Below are 26,201 nucleotides of genomic sequence, written 5' to 3'. Positions count from 1 at the left end.
CATCCAGGAAGGTTTCAGTGTCTCCATGGACTGGAATTCTACCGCCTCTTGAGGAAACCTGTTCCATTGTTTCATAACCCTCACAATGAAATCCCTTTCCTTTCTATTTAGAATTATTTTCAAGTATCTCAGTTTGTGTCACTTTCCTCTTGTCTCTGGACACCACTGAGAAGTTTGATTCTTTCTTCTTAATGCATATGCATAAATATGTATACACCTAAAGAAGAGCCTCCTGAGCCTTTCCTTCAGGACATAAACGGAAAGCTCTCCCAGCCTCTCTGCCTCGTGACAGATGTTCCAGTCACTTTATCATCTTCATGGTTCCCCATGAGGAGTGTCTCCAGTATGAAAGAATGCTAGAATAGTTTGAGGTGGAAGGGACCTTTAAAGACCATCCAGCAGTGATCAGGGGCATCTTTGACTAAATCAGGTTGCTCAAAGGTCAACCTGATCATGAATGTTTCTAAGGGTGGGACATGTATCAGATCCCTGGACAACCACTGCCTGTGCCTTACCACTCTTATTGTAAAATAAGTTTTTCTAATATTTAATTTAAATATATGTTCCTCTCCAGCTTTCTTTCAGGTCCCCTTTAAAGCCTGGGAGGCTGCTATAAGGTCACCCTGGAATCATCCGTTCTCCAGGCTGAAAAACCTTAGCTCAGTCTATCTTCTGTAAGAAGAGTCTGAGTTCTCCTCTGGACTTCCTCCAGCTAGTCCCTGTCTTTTACTGGAGACACAGGAATAAAGGTTTCCTTGAAACATTTTTGTGATAGTGAGATAGTGTTATAGTGGATCTTGTGATAGTGGAGAAGGGCAGAATCACCACCTCCAATCTGCTGACCAGGCTTTTTTTGATGCATGAGATTGGCTTTCTGGCCTGGGAACATACATCTCCTGGCTCATATCCAGCATCTCATCCGCCAGCACCCCGAAATCCTTTCTGGCAGGACTGCTCATAATCTGTTCATCTTCCAGACAGCGTTTGTACTTGGAGTTGTCTCAACCTGGGTTTAAGACCTTGCACTTGGTCTTGTAGAACCTTGTGATGGTACCATGTGCCCACCTCTTGCCATGTGTCTCTTGTCCCTCAGGTGTGTCAAATGAACCAGTCAGCTTGGAACCATCTTTGAATTTACTGAGCTGTATCTCTCTATGTCATCAATAAAAACATTAAAAAGTGCTGGTCTTGAACCCCAGAAGGACACCCTTTTTCACTGATGTCCATCTGGATATTGAGGCACTGACCACTAGCCTCTGGGTATCACTCTCCGAATAATTTTTCATCCACTGAATAGTCTATCTATCAAATGCATATCTCTTCAATTTAAGAGACAAGGATGTTATGGGGGACCATTTCAAAGGCTTTACACAAGTTCAAATAAATGACACCCATAGTTCTCAAATTACCTCCCTGTCCTCCATGAGCCTTAGCTTCTAGGAGTATCTGTTCCATGATCTTCCCAGGAACAGATGGCAGGCTGACAGGTCAGTAGTTTCCAGGGCTCTCCCTTCCACCTTTTTTAAAGATGGGTGAAGGTTTTCCTTTTTTCTCCAGTCACCTGGGTTTTCACCAGACTGCCATGACTTTTCCAAAATCATGGACAATGTCTTGGCAACTAAATCAGCCAATTCAGGTTTTATAGAGCTGTATATGTTCAGGTTCCTCAATTGGCCATGAAACTCATCTTGTCCTACAGTGGGAGGGCCTTTGCTCCCCCAGTCCCTATTCTGAGGTCCATTCACTCTAGAAATGTGGGAAAAAAAGCTGCAGTTGTAGAATAAAGCAAAAAATCTGTTGAGTACCTCAGCCTACTCCTTGACTGTTTTACCAGTTTACTTGCCTTGCTCATAAGGGGGATCACATTCTTTAACCTTCTTTTCTGGCTAACACACATACTGCTTTTTGCATCCCTTGCCAAGTTCAGCTTCACCTTCGCCTTGACATTTCTCACCTTATACATACACAATGGGACTGCATCCCTATACTCTTCTCAGTATACCTACTTCCACTGCCTGTGCCTGCGCTTCTTTCCCTTTAGTTTGACCAGTAGGTATATTCATGTCCCTCTTGTGCAAGCCAGCCCAGCACTGGATACTGCACCCAGATGTGTCTCATTTAAGTTGAGTACTGGGAAGGACTGCCTCTTTCGATCTGCTTGCTGTGGTCTTCCTAATGTGTCAGGGTGGTGCTGTCCCTCTTTGCTGCCAGGGTATATTGCTCACTCAGGTTAACTTCCTGTTCCCCAAGACCAAAGGGTCTTTCTCTGTACAGCTGTGCTCAAGCTTACAGGACAACACCATAGGTTTATTTCTCCTCAGCTGCAAGGTGTGTCCCTTTGTTTGGTTGAGTTTAGTGAGATTGCTGTCTAACCATGTTGCCAGCATTTCCAGATTTCTCTGAGAGCCATGCATGCATCTGGTGTATCATCTGCTCCTTCCAGTTTTGTTCCTTCCATAAGAGATTGTAATCTCTTTCTAATATAATCAGTGACTTCATCTCAGTGACTGTTGTGCTGCTTCTTACAAAAGCTTGTGGTACTGCATGTTTCAGCTTCTACCTAAAGACATGAGCTTGTGTTTTCACTTATGGCTATTATAATTTCATCTGTCTCATTACACAAAGGCATTAAATGGCTTCTGCTACTTTGCACTGACAGAAAGACAGCTGTTATGCTACCAACCCTGATGAAATGGAGTCCAACTCATTCCAAATCACAATCCACTATTTTACTGCAGCATTTTATGCTTGTATCTTCTGCACAAGTCTGTCAAGAATGATAGTAAAAATCTTGGCTTTAAATTTGCTTGCATTGAAATTAACAGGCATCTTACCATTAATTCCACTGGAGCAACTAAGCCAATGGTAAGGGCTTAGGAAGAATCCTGCCATATGTGAGTTTTAAATATTCATAACTGAGATAAGTAGAAAGATATTTTCTCTTCAAGGTCGTGTTAGTGGGTTTTTTGGGGGTGAAGGCTCAATTTGCCCCAATATTCTGTATTAAAACAGAAATCTTTTCACTATTCTAAGGTTTCTCAGAATATGACCATCTGTTTTGCTTTTTAAAAAAATATTTAAGAACAGAAAAAACCTTTGCATTTTTTTTAAAGAACAAGCAAAAAGTGTCAGACCAGGAGTTTTAGATAAAATGTGATATGGAATTTGAGCATGAAAGTGCAATTTCCACTTCTATACAACACATATGATTGTATGTGTTGGGAACACATTCAAGACACAGTTGCTATTTCCTTCTCTATCCCACAATTTTAGAGGAAATCTGATCATCTGTCATATCTTAAGAATACCATTTCCCACACCCAGTTCTACATACAGCTTTTAAAAAATTATTTTGTAGTACAATCCAAATAAATAAAAAGCAAAATTTTAAATAATAAACTATAAGCAGTGTTTCTCAACTTTTTATGCTTTATTCCATGTTACTTTTACACTTGAAGCAAGAACTACAAATTACATTTTTAAATCTTTTTTACTTAAAATGGTTGTTTTAAGAATATATTTACTTTCAACATATGAACACCAGAGTAATTTTTCAGTATCAGAATACCTCAGCTATTATTTTGGCTATATATCTGATCAACTTGTTGACAGGAAATCAAAGTAAATTTTCAGTCCTGTTATTTTCCTGCATCTTGGGATTCTGCCTTATTTTCCTTGAGGAATAGGAGGAACAAAAACCACACATCCTATTCAACAGGTAATTCACAAACATTAAAAAACCCTACCAAAACCATATTTAATGAATTTTAAATATAATGCAATTTTGCTTTATGGAGTATGAAATAGATACTCTGGGGATGGAAACTTGTACTTTATATTGTCAGATTTGGATTCATAGATTTTTTAACTCTTGGTTAGGAGAGAAGCAGCAGAGAAGGTATTCCATTAGGTTTATCCTTCCTGGTTGTTATTTTATTGCATTGAGATGTGACAGTTTTACCTATCTTTGAATGTCATTACCGGTTAATCAATGTTGACACAGAGAGTACTGACAGTAACTACATTCTTGTTTTCCAGCATCTACCAAAACCTTCCAAGAAAGGTTGATTTCCTCTTATTATTCTGAGGAACAAGCATTTACTAGAAGCTGAGGTAAAATACTCTTTACTAATAAAATAAGAAATTTCTGACAGTGAGAAGACTTTGTTCCGTATGCTCTGTTTTAGGACCAGTGCCTGAAGTCATTATTTACTTATATGTTTCTTAACACCCACCTGAAATAAAACCCAATTTTGTTTCTTATAGCCATTAGTTCAAACTGGTGCAATCTGTTTATAGAAAGTATTGTCAGTTTTTCCCATGTATCAAAGGGGCAGAAAACAGCTGCACTCCACCCTTAGTGATTTTAAAGCTTTAGTTTTCAAGTTTTGAAGAGAAAATCGAGACATCAAACTCATATCTATACGATATTGCAGAATTATTCAATATTTTTGCTCTCTTCATGCTTTGCCTCTGCTTATCTCAGTGTTTTAGTTTTGCTGCCACTTGAAAGCATGTGATTGACTGATATAAGGCATGAAAGAATGTGACAAAGTCATCAAGTGCCTTTATATCAGCATCTTTTCCAGACTACATGCTAAAAAAAGACTCGTCATTAGGAATAGTGTCTTGAAGAGAACATATAATCTATATTTACACTTTTACTTGCATTTTAAGAAGTTCTGCATTTTGTAGAAGCAACATCTATTTTTAAGTTGTCTTATTTCCTTTCAATTTCATTAGTTTCCATGCCTCCCCCTTCTTCTTTTCACACTCCTGAACTTAAAAAGATGAAAAAATATATATTTGTTGTGTTTGGTTGATAAAGACACAAAATTTGTGTATATAGGCAGTGATAATTTAGCTGCTTTTGTGTAAACTGGAAAACAGAAATTTCTTTCTTCAGAATTCAATAAACACCTCAGATTCTTTTAAATGCAGACCCATTTTTTTCTCTTTTATAATTCTATGCTATATTGATTTATGTCTAAATGAAAGCTTTTGCGAAACAATAAAAATCTCTATTTTAAACTCTAGATAGAAAGAAAAATATTTCAAATACTTTGAAAAAAAATTAGTGGATTGCATGAATTTGACAATGATCTTTTATCTTGTTTATGCGTAAGTAACCACAAAAGTGGATATATTTTAATTACCAGCAGAATAAACACAGCCTGTGCCAAAAGTTAGTGTGACAGAGGACCACATTGTAGATTATACTGTATGGATAGTAAGAACCACCACTACCAGAGATGCTGCTCAAAGGGCCATCTAGAATTAAAAGATTCACCTTGAATTCAGACAAGAAGGTAGATAAAGAGTAAATGGCAGACATTTTTTGCATTACTACAATGGCATTACTACAATGATATGCACATGCCACACAAAGTACCCACCACAGCTGACTAATCAGAGGTAGGCTTTCTTGTTTCATGTAAATTTTATTGCATTCAAAATTTCTTAAGTGACTGGCTATCAGATGGCAGGCCACACAAAACAATTTTTCAGGACAACTTAATTATGTCCTGTTCCTTGGGTGAACTTTCCTTTTCAAATATTGCAAAATCTTGCCTCATAAATTGCATATGAAATGATAAGCTCCATTTCTAGCTTACCAATTCATCAATGCGGTTTTGTATGTATGACCTTTTACTTTTACACTGTTAACTTGCTTTTAAACTTGTGTTCCTTCATACTAAGGATTAGGTTCCAGCAGCTGGCAGAGTCAATCTGAGATGTCTGCAGAGGGAGGTTTTCTTATGCTGTATGTGGCTTGGTAGTTCAAGTGTTCTCTCTGTCTTGACTCTGCTACTATGTTAGCCAACATAGCTCAATAACTTATCAGAATACTGTGTCAAAAAAGACAAAACTCTGTTTCTTCTTTATTCTGCTGAACAGACTCAACAGTATATATGCAAATACTTTAATGAGAACAAGCAAGAGACAGTTGTGAATAAAGAAGATTATAAAAAGGCAAAATTAATACCTATCTCTCTTAACTGATATGAAACAGATTCATGTACCTGACCATAACTGACAAAAATGACTGAAAATCAGGTAAGCAGAAAGCAGAATGCCTTACACATCCTACAGAAAGCATATTTTGGAGCAAAAAACCAGCATCACACAACTGAAGTGGGTACTATATAATCTATCTCTGTGACTGGTGACTTTTATTTTTTCCTCCTTACTGCTTTCCACTAATATCACGTTTAAAGAGTAATACTTTTATAGTATCAAACTTCCAAACAACAAATAGAGATTGGATACTTGAACTGAAAGTGTATATTTTACCAACCAATCAGGATTGAAAAGAAAATCATACTCAAGATTTATCTAAGATTATCAACACAGGTATAATTTTGCACTTTGATCTGGAAAAGTTTAGAACATATTAAAAATTAGTACTGAATATAAAAATAGAATAATACTTATGAAGTTTTCCACAGAAGGAAGATAATTTTACTATTCTTTACCACACCATGTATTTCATTTTTTTGTAAGGAAGTTTTGCAAAGGGACTATATATTGTCATTAGGTCAAAGAGAAGATATTGTGGTAATGACCGCCATTAATTTATTTCTGTTTATTAACATTGTCGCTGCAAAATCCACTAACATGAGTTTATCACAAATATCAGTTAATTTTTTTTTTTCCAGAGAAAAATAAAATATGTTTTCTACATCTACACATCCTGTTTTAACACTCCCATTGGATTTGGTGTATTCTAATTTTATGGAGAGATGGTTATGGAAAAGGATGTGCTTTTCCCTAAAGCCAACACAAAGAACAACAACAAAAAAGATCATTAATAATATTTAAGTGATCAGCAACAATTTTTTGAGTCAGCTGAAAAACCATGAATACCACAGGCAGACCTTGAAAATTAGATTCCAAAAGTCATAATAGCTGTGATGAAAAAATAGCATGGCAGATCAAAACTATACCGTTTTCTCATTGCAACTGGTAGCTTTTACTGAAATGTTTATGTTTCAACAATGTTTTTTCAGCAGTAATATTCTTCAGGTATGTGCTGGCTTTACAACCAAACTACTACCTATCTCGGGATAGACAGTAGTATGGTGAATATGGATGGAATATATGAAATTATGATTCTGACCCAGGGAATAAACTCCATTACTCCATTGATACATTGGATACACAGGTATTACACATTCCTTTAAAATGTTTTAAAGTACTTTGTTTGGGTTTTTGTTTTATTTTGAAATGAACCAAAACTATTTTAAAACTTTAGAGTGCTTTATTGAGGGAAATGATGTTTCATGACTTTTGCAGGGAAAAAAACAAATGAAAATGAACATGAACATGAACATGAAAATACTAATACTTATTATTGTTATTATTAATGTTTCTAAAAGCAACAGACTGCCAAAAACACCCCAAATCCTGATCCAATAGAAAAATCAGCAGCTAATTCTATGCCATAAAACTATTACTGCTAAAATGTAGATATAACTGAAAGACAGAATCCTTTGAATAATATACAGAAAACATACACCAATATTCTGAAAAGTGTGTTAAGCCAGTTAGCAGAGAGACAGAGCAAATAGAAAACCAAACATGAAAACATCAAAGGGTGACAAGATGCTTGAAGAACAGTAGTCAACTATGCTAAAGATGATGCACTCTCTAACTCATAAGTAGGAACAAGTAACCTGCTACCAGTTACTTTTACCAGTTACTTTGGTGTACTTCAATGGGCCAAAGTAAGACTAAAATATCCAGAATGAGACTGTGGAAAATAACTGAAAAGCCCCATAATGCATTTATATGTTCTGTTCATATATGTGCACAATGTATTCTACATGCAGAGTTTCTGGAACTTGTATTGTTAAACAGTTCATCTCTGTAGGTGTTGCTCTCTTGTGGATGTAAATCAAAGCTAAATGTCTTATTAGCTTCTATGACATGGAACTTTCTGAGGTTTTTTCCATATTTGAATTTTATGAAGCACCTGTAGGTGGAGTATACTGATACATGTGCCAGAAACAAGATTAAATAAACTGAAGGAATCTCACAGAGATTTGTAAAGCATTCAGTTGTCTGGAGTTTTTGTTGGGTTTTTCTGTTTGTTTGTTTTTGTGGAGTTTTTCTTGGTTTTGTTTTTGTTCAGGTTTTTTGGCTCTTTTCCTGTTGTTTTGTTTTTGTTGGTTTTTGGTGTTGTTGTTGTTGGTTTTGTTTTGTCTGTCGTTGTTGTTGTTTTTGCTTTATACCTATTCGTATGCCTATACGAACAAAAAAAAAGTGATAAAGAATTCCAACATTGAAATGACTAACTAATTTCATTGCATAGCTCCATAAAATCTGGCAGGATTCCATCAGAAAAGGCCTGAACACCTGTGCCATGTGGGCACAGAGAGGCTGCTGTAGACCATATGCTGGGAAAATGGCCCAGGAAGGATTACCAGTCATTGGATAGGCAGCATGAAAAGCTATGCAAGAAGAATGTCTATCAACCACAGCCTCACAACCTGGAACTATCAGCATTTGAGCTAACTGCTGAAATTATCTGGTATGTACAGCCTGGTAAGGAAGAAAGGCCTATCAAACCAAATGGTATCTGAATGCATAAGTCATAGACTTTAATTGTGAAATATCAATGCAATCAAAGTAATTTATAAATAGTCACTTTTGAACTAAAATCAACTCAATCAAATGAGCTAAATAACCAATAATCTCCTTAAAAATTATGCAAAGGATAAAATATTGACATTATTACTCAGGAAGGGCAGAAGGGGTGAAGATGAGGCTGTAAGGAAAAAAAGTAAACAATTCTGATGCAAAGACTTCAAGCCCATATGCAGTCTTTGAAAATGTAAGCAGTCAGTTCTATGCAAATGCAACTGAAAAGGTAAGATTCCCTTCTTTCTTTTAAATACAGTATTCTTAGTCATGAGATATTCACCAAGTATTCAGTACAGAATGCTGTAGAATTCTATTAAATAGAAAAGATAATTCATAAGTATTGTCATATGGCAATAATTTGGAAGGAAAAGACATATTTTAAGAAAAACACAGTAAAGATACAGAAATTCAATCAGTATTATTTATTTTTTTTTGGTTTTTTCCTATATATTTTAATTAAAAATTAAATTAATCCTTTACTTTTATTTTGTAGTTCAGTAGCTGTATTCCTACCTGAGTAAACATACAGTTTCAGTGACCTTAAAACAAATATTTAGCACAGTACTAATGTAATGGCATTTTGTGTGTCAGACTTGCTAAAAAACAGGTGCCTAATAGAGCCTTTCACATGTGTTCCCTGGCAGAGTTTTCTCATTAAAAAAACCTCATACTTCTGAAGATATTATTTAACTGTAACTTTTCCTCACTCTCCTTTGAAGCAATTTGTATGGAAAAAACCCAGTTTTTATTGACACCCAAAAGAGTCATGCCAGAAAAGAAAAGATCATATGTCCTGCTGACAAGCACTATAAACTAGTCCAAGTAAACAAGGATTGTCAGTGGTAAAAAGCTTTCAGCAAACCAACAGGAAGGTTATAATTTCTTGCTCTTCTATATTTATATGCAGTTTCTTTATTGCCTTATGCTCCTGCAATTTGTTTGCCTCTCTTTAACCCCAAATATATCACTGTCTCACAGATGTGGTGACAAAGAGACGTTTTGAGTATTATTAACCAAATTTTCAGTTGCCACAATAGGCTTGAAGAATTGGAGAAATTATGAACAAGACAAGAACAAATAATGACCTTCACAGGAGTGAATGATACTCTTCTATTATTAACCCACATTAAGTGTACCTTTATTTTAGATATTGCACTGGGAAAAAAAAAAGCTTTTGTTTATTTTTCAAATATTATACTGTTTCCTTCCTTTCAACCTTTCATTCTCATTTTCATCACTGCCTGGTTAAAAAAAAACACCACCACCACCACCACCACCACCACCAACAAAAAAAAAACAAAAAAGAAAAACCCCACCAAAAAAACCCCAACCAACCAAACAAAAAAAACCCCACCGAAACATTAGTAGCTCCTGAGGCAGGGAAATTAACCCTCCCTTTTGTACAAATGAATGGCTGGCTTGAGCTGCTCTGCAGTTGTTCTTAGATGCAATCATTTCAGAGAAATATGAAGTTTTGGTAGCAGTATTGTCCTGTTTCCGAAGCCTTATCCAGAATAAATCCTGTCTCCTGGCAGACATTTAAAGCCTAACCCAGCCTAACCCAGAATAATCTGATACACAGATAAATTTTGAGATCTGGATCCAGAAAAAGCAGTTGAATGGCCAACTGCCACTGAAAGTTTAAGGAGAATTACACCTTTAAATCAGTCAGGTTTTGGAAACTTCAGTATTCATTGAGTTTAGTGAACATTGAATGAAACAGCTCTTTCCTTCAGAAACATTAATGAGGAAAAGTCTCTTCATTTGATACAGAAATAATAATTTAATGCTCTGCCAATATGTGGATGATTATGGAGGGAACGGAAGCGTATTTACTTTCATTACAATCATGCCAAAGTCGAAGTGCCTACAAACCCACTCACCTCATGTTATTAAGTAGCAGAAGGAAACTCATAAATCACTATTCATTTTGAATCACATAAAATAATCATGTCTAATTGGGACCTTATTATTTCATTATTCATCTTGTTTTGTTGGGAGTAGTCCAATATATTAAGTCATAATATATAGTCTATCACAAAACACTCTGCTATGTGCTGGCACATATATTGGTTTCAAAGATTTCCTTCCTGTTTTTCATTTGTATACTAGAGACTCTGTTATTTAAATAGAAGGCACGTCTGCTGTGGACAGTACTGTATTCTGTGTGTCCTGTCAACATAAATGCCTTTTGTTTTGGACTTTGTGATTGTTTGATATTGTCTGAGTTTCCATTAAATTATTCTTAACAGTTTGGAATTCTGGACTGATAATACTCATTTTTGTGTATCTTTTTTCCCTAAAATTTTATACGCAATTTTGTAGCCATTAAATGATTGCACCTGCTTCTTTATGAATAGTTATACTATCCTCCTTATTTGTCTGTGGTTTGGAGTGAGATGTAAGAATTTGTTTTAAAACTCTTGACACCTGCCATGGTTTCTGAAGTCCTTCATCTGTATTACAGTTGGATAGTCCATTTCTGAGAGGCACCATTCAGACCCTTTAAAAAACCTGACCTATGTGCTGTAACTCAAATGATCCTTTTGAATTCTATTCCTCAAGATCACTGAGATCTAGTTTCTTAAGAGAAATGTTTTCTTATAATCACTGGTTAGAAATTATTTTCCCTGCACCACATTTTCTTGAGCAGCACAAACGAAAAAAAATAGAGAAGATACAACAAAACTGCTGAATAACATTCAACTAGAAAGGATAGTAAGTACCATTTCAGCATTCACAATGGAAACTGAAAATAATCCCCATTAAATACACTCAATAGGAATGAAGAAAGTAGATTCAGAATTGATATAAAATTGGCAGAGCTTCCCTTAAGTGAGTGGAATTTTGCTGAATTACATCACCTAAGAATTTGCTGTCCTGGGGAGAACAAAAAGTACTTTAAACTTAAAAAAATAATGGATTGGTTTTCTCAGAAAGGACAATAGCTTTTCTATAAAAATCTTCTATCTTTTTTTCCTAACACATGTCAGGTGAATCAATCATGTAAAATGTTCTAACTTGTAAAATGTTAAATAAGATACTGAGGCAAAAATAGGATAGCTAGTTGTAGAGTAAAATGTAGTCATTCATTGAAAAACCTATGGATGAATTTTTATACCTGAAACACCTTTGGTTTATATAATAAATATTGCAAAAATAAAAGAAAGAAACTACAGAATTAATGTCGCATAAAGGGCAAAAGTCTTCAGATCAATTAATAAAAACACCATGAAAAATTAAATTCTCAGGTACTTCTTAGTGATGAAAAATTTGCTGCTCTATCTAGCAACATTGTGTTGTATTAAGTCATCAAATGCATCCAATACTATTTAAAGCAAAATTAGAAAAGTTGCTTTTAAATAAATTATAAAGATGAAACCATTATATATGCTTCAAAATCATCTTCAGGAAATGTCATGTGGAAAAAGATCACATACCATATTGAATGTTGTATCAAATATGTCTGTAGGCACATTTGATTGTTAAAATAATTGCCTGTTCTTCCATGGTAACATGAATATTCTGTATCTAAATTTTTAACAAAAAAAATTTATATGCTTCTGGAAGAATTCTGTAGCTGTCCCTGACTTAGTAGTCAAAATATAGTACAAACACGGGAACTTCTCCACAAATATCCACTGGGAAAATGTTCTTTGGTCCTTATCAGCCTTTGCATAGTGCTTTAAAGTATTTCTTGTCACATGTCCAAAGCAGCAATATTTTCAGGGCATACTTACTGTGACAAAGACTTTTCCGAGGCCACTGGAGCTTCAGGATGTTCTAGTGATGACATTTTGAGTTGTACTGGTTCCAATATGGATTTTTGCTTACTCCACAATCCTTTCAGGACGTACATGCTGTGATGTGCACACAGCCATGGCCACAGATGCTTTGAACTGTACCTCTTTGCAGGTGGACATACATCCTACTTCACACTGGAGTTCCAGCCTGCCCCCTACAGCAGCATACAAAAAGCAGTAAAGTCCTAGTCAACTACCAATCCAGGCAACAATTTATTGAAATTATCCCAGTCACAGTAGGGCAGAAAACAAGGACTACAGCAATCAGCAAAAGCAAATATAATGTCAAGCAAGCAAGCCCCATGGAAAGTACAAGACCCTTTTAGTTATTAACTGTTATAAATTTGGGTTACCACACTCAATCAAACCTATTGTCTTTAACCCTTGAGCCCTGTTGGATTCCTAAAATAGACGGCTGTGGTTTAAGCTGCATTGAGAGCTAAGCACCACGCAAATGCTCACTCACTACACCTTAGCAGCTGGGATAGAGAACTGAAAGAGTAAAAGTGAGAAAACTGATGGGTTGAGGTAAAATAGATTAATAGGTTAAAAGCTGCAGAGCAAATTCTTTCTAAAAGCTAAAAAGGAAGGCTTTCACCGCTTCTCATGGGCAGGCAGGTGTTCAGGCATCAGGAACGCAGAGCTCCAGCATGTGTTCATAGTAACTTGGAAAGACCAATGCCATCACTCTAAATGTGCCCCTCTCTCTTCTTCTTCCCTAGTTTTATTTATTGAGCTTGATGGCGTATGGCATGGAATAATAGCCTTTGGGTCAGTCTGGTCAGTAGTCCTGGGTGTGTCCCTGCCCAATCTCTTGTGCGCCGCCGGCCTCCTCCTTGCAGGGAAGCATGAAAAGCATGCTGTTGTTCAGCAGTAACTAAAGACTATGTTATCAACTTTTTTTCCACCAGAAATCCAAACCACAAAACCATGTGAGCTACAATTAAGAAAATTAGTCATATCCCATCCAAAACCAGTACAAAAAAGAACAGTAGTGATAGGCAAGGTACCATGGATTGTCGATATGCATTCCATGTAGGCCAATTAAAAAGAATTTTTATTCAACAATCTTTTCCTACTTTGTTCCTCCTCAGTCATCACTTGCTTCCTGATGCTGTGTTTATTTACACTTTACAGTTACTGTTCAACATACTGTCCTTCCTGCCTCCCATTCATGCTCTGTAACCTTTTCTTCTTTTTCCTTACAATTTTTTTATGTTCAAAATGGTGCTGATAAAACTTTATGGACAATCTCTTAGATCATTGTGCATAATGAATGCCAGGAAAAGAAGGCTTCTCCTACTTTTTCTACCAAAAACATATTTGATTTCAATTGAAATATCATGTGGATGTCCTCATGTTGTCAAAGGATGTTCCTGTTGTAGCCTTGGATATGACTAAAGCTAAGAAACTTTAATTGCTTTTTAAAAATCAAGTAAATAGTACCTCCTGTTCTTTCATCTCAGTTTGAAGGTAATTCCCCTGCTAATAAAGCAAGAAAATCTTTGAAATTTCTGTAAAATTTTCTTGTAAAAACGAACATGGAAGTGGTGGTTTGGTAAAAGAACTTACATTGTAGCATCTTTAGGGTTCCATACTTGACTAATTTAGGGTTTATTTGCCAAATATATATTTAATACCTTTGGATTGCACTAATGAATATAAAGTCTGAGGGCATATGACCTTATTTTTGAGGTTAAATGAACTAGCTTGTTGGGACTTCTACAACTTCATTTCCATGTGAAAGGAATTAATGAGTCTTTTATCTCCTCTGACCTGTCCTCTTGCTCATGGCTTTCAGTTTGCTTCACTCTCTTTAACTGTTTTATCATATATATGTTACTAACCTCTTTAGTAATAGATTCCCCTTCTTCTATTTTATGGAAATTATTTTCTTCCTTAAGTTTTATTTTATTATTTAAACTTCTAAACTTTTTTTTTCCTCGCTTGGGACCCATAAATAAACTTAAGCATCTAACTAATTTTTTGAAAAATAGCTCCCAAAAAAGCTGGATTTCCTTTTATTTTTCCCCATCAGATCAAGATGTTGCTTTGTTTTCAAGTTTTGTACACACTCAAAATCATTTTCTGTGAAACTCTGAGAATTAAAGTAATTAAGGATAATATCGAGCTGAATGAGAAACTATTATGACCATTGTCAAATCTCAGTCTTCACATTGGCAGTTATCATAATACTGAAGAAGGGTGTGGAGTAAGACTGGAATATTCACATGTGGGATCAGTATTTTCTGGAAAAAAATTTAATGTGTTAAGACACGTTTGTCAAATTTTCTCTCAGTTACAACCAAAAGAAAGTAGCATGAGAAAAGTGTATCTGGCTGAGCTGGAGTTCATTTTCCCATAGCAGCCCTCTCCAGCTTTGCATTGGCAGCTGAAAGAATGTAGCAGATACACCCGTGTTTTGGCTACTGCTGAGCAGCACTGGCACATCATCAGCTCTGCCTTTCCAACAGTGCATCAGTAGGCAGGGATTTGGCAAGATCCTGGAAGGGCACACAACAAGGAGAGCTGACCAAATTGGCCAAAAGGATATCTCATGCCATATTATTTCTACTCAGCCATAAAAAACCAAGAGAGAGGAGTGGGGGCTTTGAGGAAAGGAATTGAGGTTTGCATCTGTTACTGACATTTGCCTTCCAGGGCAACCAATATGGGTACTCAAGTCCTACTTCTCAGGAAGTAGAAGGATAACACACACTGAAGTAAAGTAGAGAATAAACATTTTGTTTTTCTTAGCTTCTGCGTGCAGCCTTTATTTTTGCTTTATTAAACTGACTTTTTCTTGACTCATTGGTTTTTTACATTTTATTTACTCCCTGCCTGTCCTGCTGAATGGCTTGGTAGGCATATGCCAAGGAATGTCAGGAGATAACTACATTCATTTATTAGCAAAAAAAAATAGTGTGGTAAGCACTGCAAGGACAATACAATGCACTCTTTTCTATGCACTACCATAATCTGCCTGTTTAGTTTTCATTCCAGAATCTTTATTGTGGGTGATGAGGCAAGAGACAAGAAGAACTGAGTTTGTTTTTTAGAGAAAGGACAGGCATGTATCTCTGACAATTAAGAAAACCTGTATTTAGCTTTCAAATGAGTGAATTTGATAAGAATTCAGTGAAGGAAATAAACAGGAAAAGCAGGATGTAATTTTAGAGATACTATTTTTCTCCCCTCCCTCTGTGTCTACCATGCTTGAACAGTAACTGAAGAAGTTCGAATAAGTGTCAATTTATCCTTTTCCCTCATGGCCATCTGATCAAATCAAAAAGGCTGGGCAAAAACATCAAGAAAGTGACATAGTGAAAACTATGTGACAAATACATATGACGTTATATCCAAAGGAGAAATGAGAATGGATGCAACTAGAAAGAGTTGGAAAGATACAGACCCCACGTTTAATAGCGGCTGATGGTTTGGAGGTTTTTAACTTTCTTATTTAAACTAGAAATTAGAGCACTTACCAGAGCAGTTTGGGAGGCAGTTAGGTCTACACGAAGTGGAGTGCAGTGTGACAGTAAGACAGGTAAGATGGCACGGCTTCCACAAGAGATCTAGCTGTGACAACATGTAGATGATTTAGGCTGTACAGTCTGTGTTCCTTCTTCTGGGCTGCTTCCAGTACTAGAGCTAGTGTGTATGACTACTTTGGATACGTGTGTAATTTTACTTGAGCCTGAAACTGAGAGACCTTGAGAGCACATAGACAGGGAATAATGGCAACTGTTCAATTCTAAACATAACACCAACTAAGAAAATACAATCTTCACTCACTAAACTTGCACAGCCCCTGGCAGTTATTCAGTGCAATTAGGACAGCAGAGATATAAGAATAAAAGAAATATTTTTCATAATAGTGACAACCTTCTTATAACCCTTTATACTGATGTGAATGTTTCAAAATTTTATTGTGAAAAATATGAATTAGGAGCACATTATTATTCCTAATATAGAAACTTTCAGTTAAATGTAACAGCTAAGATAACTATATATGTGAAGGCATTCTTCCTCTTCTCCCCATTGAAAGCCTGAGATTCCACAGTCTACTGCTACCTAAATTAAGACAGGTGTTCTAAAAATACATTTTTAGGTCACATACTCTTGCTGAGATCCTTGCTGTACAAATTCTTCAAGTTTACAGTTCTGGAAGTGCAGAAGAAAGATGATGCAATTAAACTTGTTAGACGACTAGGAAAGAGATATAGAATTAAATATATGTAATTCTTATATGGCAAGATAAAAATACCTTTCTCATAACTTATTGATTACATACCTGTTTCAAAATACAAAAGTACAAAATTAAAGTTTAGGAAGCACACTGATTTGCAGAGGTGATTCATTTCAGCAAGGGTCAACTTCTTAAGTGATATTTCATTGCCTTTTCATCCTGGGCTCTGGATATCATAAAAATAAATATTTGTGACAGACATGTTAAGGTAACTAACACATGCATGCTTAACCTTGTTTGTTTAAAGGTAAATATCAGAGTTAATTTTAAATAACGCCTAAAGCTAATCAAGTAAAACTACAGTAAATATTAGTTAAGGGCAGCCACTGTTAGATCCCAGACTGCCAAGGTAATGACAAGATATTAATAGTTTCTTCATGCTATAGCCCATCCATGTCCCTCAGAGATAATGAAGATATTTTAAATTATTCCTCTGTTGTGATTTAAATCTATTCCTCTTTTGTGAGGAAATGTTATGATTTCTAAAAGATGAAATAATATCAATAATGAAAATTCATGCAGAAGTAGTACATGAGACCAAAAATCCTCCCATGATTTCATTTCAGAGATGGCTTCTCTGAAGCCATATGTCTTTTAATTCTTCTTTAAATACCAAATAGGTTATGAAAAAACTGAGAAAATTAGCCATCATCACTAATGAAAGGAGCTGAGAACTCCAATTTAATTTAGGAAGTTGAGACCTTATAATGAAATAGTGGCATCATTCTAATGAATTCTGATATAACACTTGACATAGAGCACTGGAACTGTGAAATATCTGATTTTTCATTTGGAAAGCCAAATAAGTAATTCAACACTTACTGAATTTTTTTCCCCCCTCATCTGAAGCCAGTTTTAAAGAGGAAGGTTTATCCATTCCTCTTGTTTACTGATAATTTTTACATAGATCAAAATAAATTTCATTTACGAATCAACAAGTTAATCATTATTTTCTGAAGTCACTACTTGCAAATATGTTTCAAGATTTATATTTTCTTCTGGATGAATTCTATACAAGGAACATGTTATGAACAGTACAGAATCCAATAAGAAAAACAAGTCTGTGTATCATTAAGACTGGGGTACTAGAAAGAGGGCCTTAGCATTTTAATATGATTATTGCATATTTTACAAGACAAGTCTTAAAAAAGCCAGCTCAGCAGCATTTTCACTAACCACAAACACACACACACATATGAACAAAATAAGCAGGTAAAAATACAAACAAATAAATAAAGTCAATATATTTCAGGTTTACTCTGAACATGTACAGACTTGACTGATATGTAGATTTAGGAAGAGTTTGTGAAACTTCATTATGAAAAAATAATATTATATTTCTTTTTCAGTAAACATGGCAATATATTCCCCTTTAGAAATCTTTTGTATTCCTGGAGTGGGGCAGGAGAAGAGAAGTAGTTGCAAATAAAAAGAAATTTAAGTGAATCAATTTGAAATTTTATTTAAAAGTGAATTAATGGTAGCTGCAATTTCTAGACCTGAGTGTGCTGTTTCTCATGGCTTCACAGGTAAAATAGAGAACCATGGAGACAGGATTGTGCAACATACCCAAGTTAATGCATGATTATTTTTGACACTCTTGCATGTATTAGAAATTATCTACATTGTTATTTAACTCACAGTTACTTTTTTGAGTAACTGATTTACCATTGAAGTTAGGCTACATTCTTATATCAATCAAATCTGAGTAGGGAGGCATTCCCATTCAAATAAATCCACATTCATTCAAGATAAGAATGAGAAATAGCAAAAAAATCATGCTTTTTGGTATTACTGCACTGAGGGAGAAGAATGGGACTCTAAAACTATTTTATCAGAAATTTGGCAAGATCTTACTGCTGGCAATATATATACAAATCCTGCAGTGAGAGTGCAAATGTCTGAGATAGCAGAACTTAAAATGTATAAAAAGTAAAATTGGATAGAGGAAGAGCAAAGGGATACTAAATCAGATACAGTGGATTTTTAATTTTTTTTTCTATTTTTGCCAGGAATCAGATCTTTATAGAGACAAGAGACAAAACAATATCCCTCTTAAAAAAAAAAAACCCACAACAAAACCAACAAAAAAAAACAAACGAAAACCCCACTTTTGGTAGTTTTTAGTTAGATGGTCAGACTCCAACTTTTACAGTGAGATGGCTGACATGAAATCAGTAGATGGTGAAAAAATGCACCAGGTGTTCAATTTATGGGAAAAATATCTTATCTGGGGATGAGACTTTTGACCTCCTAATTCAATAAATTAAACTAATTGAAGACTAAAATCCTGGCATGCATAAAGATTATCACCATCAAATAGTAACACAAGATGTATGACACTGAGGATTACTTCAATACTTAGTTGATTATGAGGTGTTGAAATATCAGCGTTAAACAGTTTAAGACTCATTTGATTACAGCATATATTGGATGAAAAAGCATATGCAAGCGATTCTACAGTTGCTTCGCAGAACTGGTGGGTTTTGGCTCTTCCAGTAAGAAATTGGATGACATCTTCTTTCAGGTCTGAAGATGATACCCTTCTCCAGCAATAAAATATATTGAAATTACACTTGCCCTCCTATTTTTGTCTCAGAAACTAAGAAATCTGTCATCCTACTGCCATTATTTTTGCAGCAGAAGTTGAATTGGATTTTTCCAAAACAAATGATTAATGTATAAGATTTTGCAATTTAATACTAGGGGTTTTTTTCCCTGCACAAGCATCTTGGATCCTGTTTTCAGCAACTGATTTAACATATAAATTGGCCAAACTTGGCAAAAGTCAAGAATATTTAATAGGATACAGATGGTACAGCAGAAAGCAATATCTAGAGATTTGGGTGACTTGAATGCTCTTTAGCCCTCTACCAGCTGCTTTGGCTCAAGTGTGAATGAAGACCTTTTAAGAATCAATAAGTGTATCTTATGTTGTGCCTAAGCATTTGCCCACCCAACTAAGCTGACACCAAAAACAAAAGCAACCATATGGTTTTAAGTATATTAATGAACAGGGCACTACAGCTTGATACTCAAGTTTAAATATGTTAATTTAATACCATCAATTCCTTGCACATTGCTAATTTCCATTGGCCATCTAATACAAAGATATGTAATTCTCTCCAGATTTTCAGTTTCAATGGTAACAGAAAATAAAACAGACAGCAATTGCCTGAGGCTAGAAGAAAATGGAAGAGACACTCAATTTCTTTCTTTACAAACCATAATAAAATCACAGTCAATAGATTTTAGTTATTGGAATCATAAAACAACACTAGCTGCAGTTAAGAATTAAGTCCTTTGGGGCTGTAAGTGCTCTATATGGTGTTTTCAGCTTGTAATGAATGATTACTAATTACAAGGCTCAGATTATATTGCAAGCATTTAAGTGCTGATGTCCCACTATAATAAAGCAGAGAACCTCGAGCAGTGTCCTCCTTTCTCTTTTATGCAGCAGCACACTGCATTTGATGAATTGATCTTCAAGTTCCTAATAAACGCTAAAACGTAAGTGATGGAGTGGATTCCAATTGTAAATGGATTCCTGGGGCATTAGATACTGGAGGCAATATCCTAACAATACTCCATGCTTTCTTCTAGCATTGACTCGTTATTATGTTCAGAGGCTCTTGTGGTTGTGTATATCAAGAGCAGCATTATTGCCACAGTTCAAACTATATACAGCTGTGAAATCTTGGCAAAAATAAAAGAAAAAAACTGAAAGACAAAAAATATACTAATCTATCCCATGACAACAGTACCAACAATTATGATCAAACAAACAAACAAGTAAATAAAAACTGGAACATGAGAAATTCTGGCTGAATTCTGGAAAGGGAACTGTGGAGGTGATTAAAAATAGCAATACTCAGAGGAGCACTGGTCATAGCCCTAAGCCACCTGCTATCATGGGACCTGCATCAAGCAGGGGCTGGGGTTGGTGACCCAGTTGGTGATCTGAAGATTCCTTCCTACCGACACTATGACTGTGGTGAAATTTCACTTACAAATTTCTGTTACAATAAAGGCCTAATAGCTTGTAGTCTGCACAAAATATCATACTCTCCATCAGTGGATCTGGGTCTTCCCCATGTGAAGGGGGCACAGCACTCAGGTACAGCTATATACACAGATATCTCTGCGGTAAAAGACAACAGGGAATTATCCCCTCTGCAAGCAAGGAACTACTTTGTTTCCTGGGGGCATTGCTGCCTCCTGCCCTGAGGCACCAGATCCTTTATTGCAGAACTGCTTCTGACTTGTCAGCCCCACCATGTCCACCTGCAAGGCTTTATTCATCCCCTGTATCAGGCTTGGAATTCAGCTTTGGTGGACCTCGTAAGGTTCATGACTATCCTCTTTTCCAGCCTATCCAGGAACCTCTGCAATCCTGCCTTCCTGCATATTAACTTTTTCAAGCAACATAAACTAATGACAGACCTTTACTCAGAAGGTCAATTTACTCATTGCCTCAGAAGTTAGTCATTCATGGTATTATCAGCTTGTCACATCCATATTTTACCAATTTGGTTATAACATACTAAAATACAAAAGACACAGGATGCTTAGTACTTTTAACCTCAATTTGACACAGTCACTTCTTTTATGACAAAAGAGAGAGAATATAAGTATGTTTACATATTTTAGAATGGATCAAACAGAATAAACATATGGTAAAATGAATATAAAATATCATTTATGAAATAAAATAATAAATAGATTAGAACTTTTGAATTTATGTTTCTTTTTTAGACATATAAAGTAAATTAAGTAAATTATAATTTTTATATAAACTAGCTTCAAAGAGTATTAAACATTTTCAGCAAATGTGATTAAAAGCATACCATTACAATCACAACTTTAGAATTTACAAAGATTTGCTTAACTGAGCAAAGAAAACTTTTGACAGATAAGGCTGAAAGATACATTTCTGCATTTTGTATTTTTTTTCCTCACATCCAGCATGAGTGTCTTAGTTTGTTCCCACTGCCTCTCATTGTCATGCCCTGTACCACTACTACTAAGCAATATAGTTTAAAAAATCACATGAATTTCACAAGTACCTTCATCTAAAACATCTAATCTACATTTTAAATAACTAAAGACACAGAGTGGGCTTAAACACATCTTGTCCCAGGTGAAAATCCATTATAAAATCTCATGTGTAGAATCTCTTGTTTAAACTTGCAATTTCTATGAGACTGTTTTTGTGTTGGTGCCTTTCCAACAGTCACAAATCATGGATGAAAGAGGATCTAGGAATCCTTATGGATCTACCAGTGTGCTCAGAATAGAGTCAGGTAACAGAACTGTCAAAAAAGTCCAATGACTCTTTGGATGGCAACTGTCATTATGAACATTTGCTGGTGACTTATTAGCCTTGGTTTTCCTAGTAAAAATAGAGGTGTTTTAAAATGCTGCTGATAGCAGTGCATTCATGTTGACACTACATGTCAAATATCATCAACACACCTGCACCTGTCATGAACTACAAAGTGTGCTTCTCAAAAGTTATGAAAAAACTTTTCTGATTTCATTACATCATACATTATATTCAGAAAACAATTCTTTGCAACCTTCTTTTTGTCCTTTTCATCATCTTTAAATCAAAATTGACTTGAAGGAAAATTTCTTTCATTTTCCTTCCTTCTCTGTTTTCTCTAACTCCTCTGATCTTATTTCAAACATCAACTTCTAACCTACAGTATTTATTTTTTCTTATTTTTTAAATTAACTTCTCATTCTCTGTGTCTCTGTTGTGTTCTACTTGATCTGAGCTTACTTCATCTAGGCTTCTCCCTTATACCACTGAAGAAAACAAATTCTGAAAGCCAATTTTTCCCAGTTAAAGGAAAAATCCACTGTCATTGTCTCCTCCTCTTCACCTCCTAATAATTTTTACTGTAACAAATAATTTTACTTTTTAACTTTTTCACCAACCCTCAAAATACAGTGAAAATCACAGACATAAACCTTTGTGGTCAGCTAGCACTGCCATATGACTGATACAATTTTGCAAAATAAAACCTTGGCTTGTGTTTCACTATTGTTTCCTGTTCATATCTAGCTCACACTTTTCTTCTTTAGGCAGTGGGGATATAATCAGTGGACTACCTTAAAATAACAGAATGAAAAATTTATGATTTTCCTGGTGCCAATATCGTTTAATAAATTGTCATTTATTTTCCTCACAGTAGGGTTAAAAAAAATACAAAAGAGCAAGCACATGCTAAAGGATGCTTGAATGTTCCAGCTTCAATATTGTGCAATTTAGTTCACTGAGCCTCTCTAGTGCCATCTCTGAAAATAATAGGCAGGTTAGCTATATTTTTTAAAAAATATTTATTCAAGAGATGTAAAGATTTATTGGCCAGATCACCTGTACTATTTTATTGTAGAAATAAAATTGCAGACTAACAGATGTGTTAAGGTTTTCACAGGACAGAAAGAAACGGAATATTTAATAATAAACAATTAATGGAAGAAAATTATGATTACAAAAAATATTAAACTATTCAGCTGCAGATTTTCAGGAGGTTGTGTTCAGAATTACATAGACAAATAGATATGCCAATTAAATACATATGGTGCATAAAACTGGTATTCACCACATATAGTGGCATTAATATTAGATATGCTAATTTGGTACAATTAACCTTTTGTAATTGTTTTAAAGACCTTGTCTAACCATGCAGAATATTACTTCATTGAAGAAATAACTGATTGAGTATAAAACTAGAGGCAAGGCTTCAAGAAACTAAATATATTGTCTGGATACAGTACATTTTTCCTGCTAAGGTTTAAGTCACCTTTATACATTCATATATTCTTCCAGACAATCTTAGTAATGGAGAACAATTGCTCAAAGTTAAATATTTGGTTTTCATTTTTGTCCTCTGAATTTGAGCTGCGAAATGCAACCCAATACTTTCATGGGCTGGGACAGAGGGAAGAAAGATGATAAAAGTAGAGTGTAGTTTACAATTGTGTGTTAAAATTAAGGATACTATTTGCAAATTTTGTGCTTCATTGCCCAACATATGCTGATGCAGACAAAAAGAACTAGCACAGATATTTTCCCTGTAATATGTTCTGGGAAACAGAAAGAAACTGGCCAAGTGGCAGAATGCTAGAGATCAATCACTTGAGTAAAGTGACTGTGTGCTAGTATGGGTTTTGAACGATGTAAGCTGTGTGCTTGTATGGGTTTTGAATGATGTAAGCTACATGGATCAGATTTCCTGCATTAGAATCTTACTCTATATAACCAAAAAGGGAACACAGTTATTGAAAATAGTTAGTCTGAAATAGTTTTGTTTTTTCATAGTACATCAGACCCTTACTCATTACTAGGCTGTTATTATTGAGCGGTAGCCCTGCTCTTTAGTTTGTGGTAAAGCCTTTGACATTTAGATTCTTATTGGTGGAATCATTTATTAGTTCAACAAGCACACAGCCCTTAGTTCCACTTTTGCTCATTTTGTCTAAAATGCTTTGGACTATTTCAGTGCCATGTGACTCACATGAGAAATGACGAAATTAATCCAAGAGAAATGTTCAGACTGAAAGCATAAGTTTAACTTCAGAGCCTTGGAGACTTCCCTTTGCTACTAAGTACTTGCTAACTTTGCAGATATCCTTTGCAAGTATATATGTTTGCAAAGACAGAAGACTAATGTCTTTGTTTTCTTTGGAAAAAAAAAAAGGCATACAAGATTAGCACCAAACACATTTCCTATCTATTATTAACATTATTTAAAAACTTTACAAGTCATATGGTATGACCTTGTTACTGAGCCCTTGCTCAGCTAGTAACTACACAAACATGAGTAAGTGCCAATACTGAATCTTGAGCCCTAATAAACGTAGCCAAACAAATAAATACAAAAGTACAACAGTAAAGGAAGGAAAATGTTTTTTGAGGTTTATTGTTCTATTGCCATTTAATGTGACACATGTCTTGCTAAATTCAGAAAATCTTTTGTGCTAAGTGGAAATATTTTTCTTGGAAGAAGATTTCCAAGTAACTTTTCCGTTAAAAATTTCATATGGCTCACAAATACCACCTGAATTTATTTGTAACATAAAACATGGCATAAAAGCAAGCCCAGCTAGGTGAACTGAAATACTTAGTCATTCCTCAAGAGTTTAATTGAACCTTGAACTGACATTCCAGAAAAAAATTAACCTAAAATCATACATATCCATGAAACTTTTGACCTGGAGATCTAAGCTATTCCAAAGGGGCCTATTAAAGACAAGAATATGCTAAAAAATGGAAAAGCAGCATTCACAACATATTTTCAATTCTAAGAAACTGAAACTTTTCTGAACTATTAAATTATTTTTAAGCCTCCAATGATACTGCACAGAAGATAAAACTGTTGCAACAAATCTGTTCTTTACCTCATCACTTTCTAGTGGTTCATCCAAATGAGATGAAAAAGGAAAAAAAATATAATTCAGAGGACTGTTCACTTAACCTTAATCAACAGAATACAGAGTAAATCTTTTTCTGAATCGTGGAAATCTTAATTTCAAGATTAAGTTCCTCTTTTTAATCCTGTTGGCTTTGTCTACCCATATTTCAACAAAAAATGATAAAAATTGCAACCCACCTATTCCTTCAAGTATGCAACTGCCTTGTAGAGAGATGAAGAACAGGGACACAGTGTAGAACCTTTGCACAGCCACCTACTGTTTAGTAGTAAGCTTGGACAAGTAGCTGGAGGAGTAGTGCATATTCCAGTTACACTTGTAGGTTCTCTCTCTGTGAAGAGTCAGTAAATAATTACCTTTAGATTTCCAATACTGACACCATGAACGAGCATCAGAAATTCAGAAAATTTTACTCAAGAGGAACATTCCATTGTATTTGAAAAGTCATGGCAATCAGATGAATTCCCAGTGCCTGGAAAAGAGAAGACAACAGCCGTTAATATAAAGGGTATAAAAAGGGCTTTTGGAAACTACTGATTAGTCAGCCTCACCTCCATGCCTCATAACATCATGGAATAGACCCACCTGGAAGCTGAGCAAAACATATAAAAACCAGAGATGTGATAGAAATAGCTAACATGGGTTCACCAAGGCAAATCATACCTGAGTCTGAGTAAGCTGGTGGCTTCCTATGCAGAATGATGGAGCTGGTGAATAAGGAAAGAGCTTCTGATGTCCTCTCTCTGGACTTGAAATGATGCCACCCACATTTTGTTATGTTGAAGAGACATGGGTTTGATGGATGAATTGTTAGATGGATAAGGAATTGATGCAACCGCCCTATCCAAAGTGTTGCTGTCTCAATGTCCAGATGGAGATCAGTGATGTACAGTGTCCCTCAGAGGTCTGTACTTGGGCCAGTGCTGTTTATTAATGATATAAACAGTGAGATTATTTGTATTCTCAGCAAGTTATGGATTACACCAGAATGAAGTGTAGTTGATGTACTAGAGGGGTGACATGCAGAGGGACCTTGACAGACTTGAGAAGTGTGTGTGAAC

General features: G+C 35.3%; 1 long non-coding RNA gene across 3 annotated transcripts in view; it reads right to left on the bottom strand.

The window, feature by feature from the left end:
• The window catches only part of LOC139589031 (uncharacterized), a 122,808-nt gene that overhangs the window by 65,834 nt on the left and 30,773 nt on the right, over positions 1-26,201 (bottom strand). Inside the window, exons 2-5 of one of the 3 annotated variants that reach the window (XR_011678912.1) lie at positions 25,320-25,612; positions 15,935-16,028; positions 12,387-12,604; positions 3,451-4,776 (exon numbers count right to left, since the gene is read on the bottom strand). This is a non-coding gene — a long non-coding RNA (uncharacterized lncRNA). Of the gene's footprint in view, positions 1-3,450; positions 4,777-12,386; positions 12,605-15,934; positions 16,029-25,319; positions 25,613-26,201 lie in introns of those variants that run through there. The other 2 variants (XR_011678909.1, XR_011678910.1) reach the window with 2 other exon arrangements.

Source organism: Agelaius tricolor, unplaced genomic scaffold (genome assembly GCF_023055355.1).
Source record: "Agelaius tricolor isolate 1412-34295 unplaced genomic scaffold, bAgeTri1.0.p SCAF_4, whole genome shotgun sequence".
NCBI lineage: Eukaryota > Metazoa > Chordata > Aves > Passeriformes > Icteridae > Agelaius > Agelaius tricolor.
The sequence above is the reverse complement of the archived record's forward strand: the minus strand, read 5'-3'. Positions and strand labels throughout refer to the sequence as shown.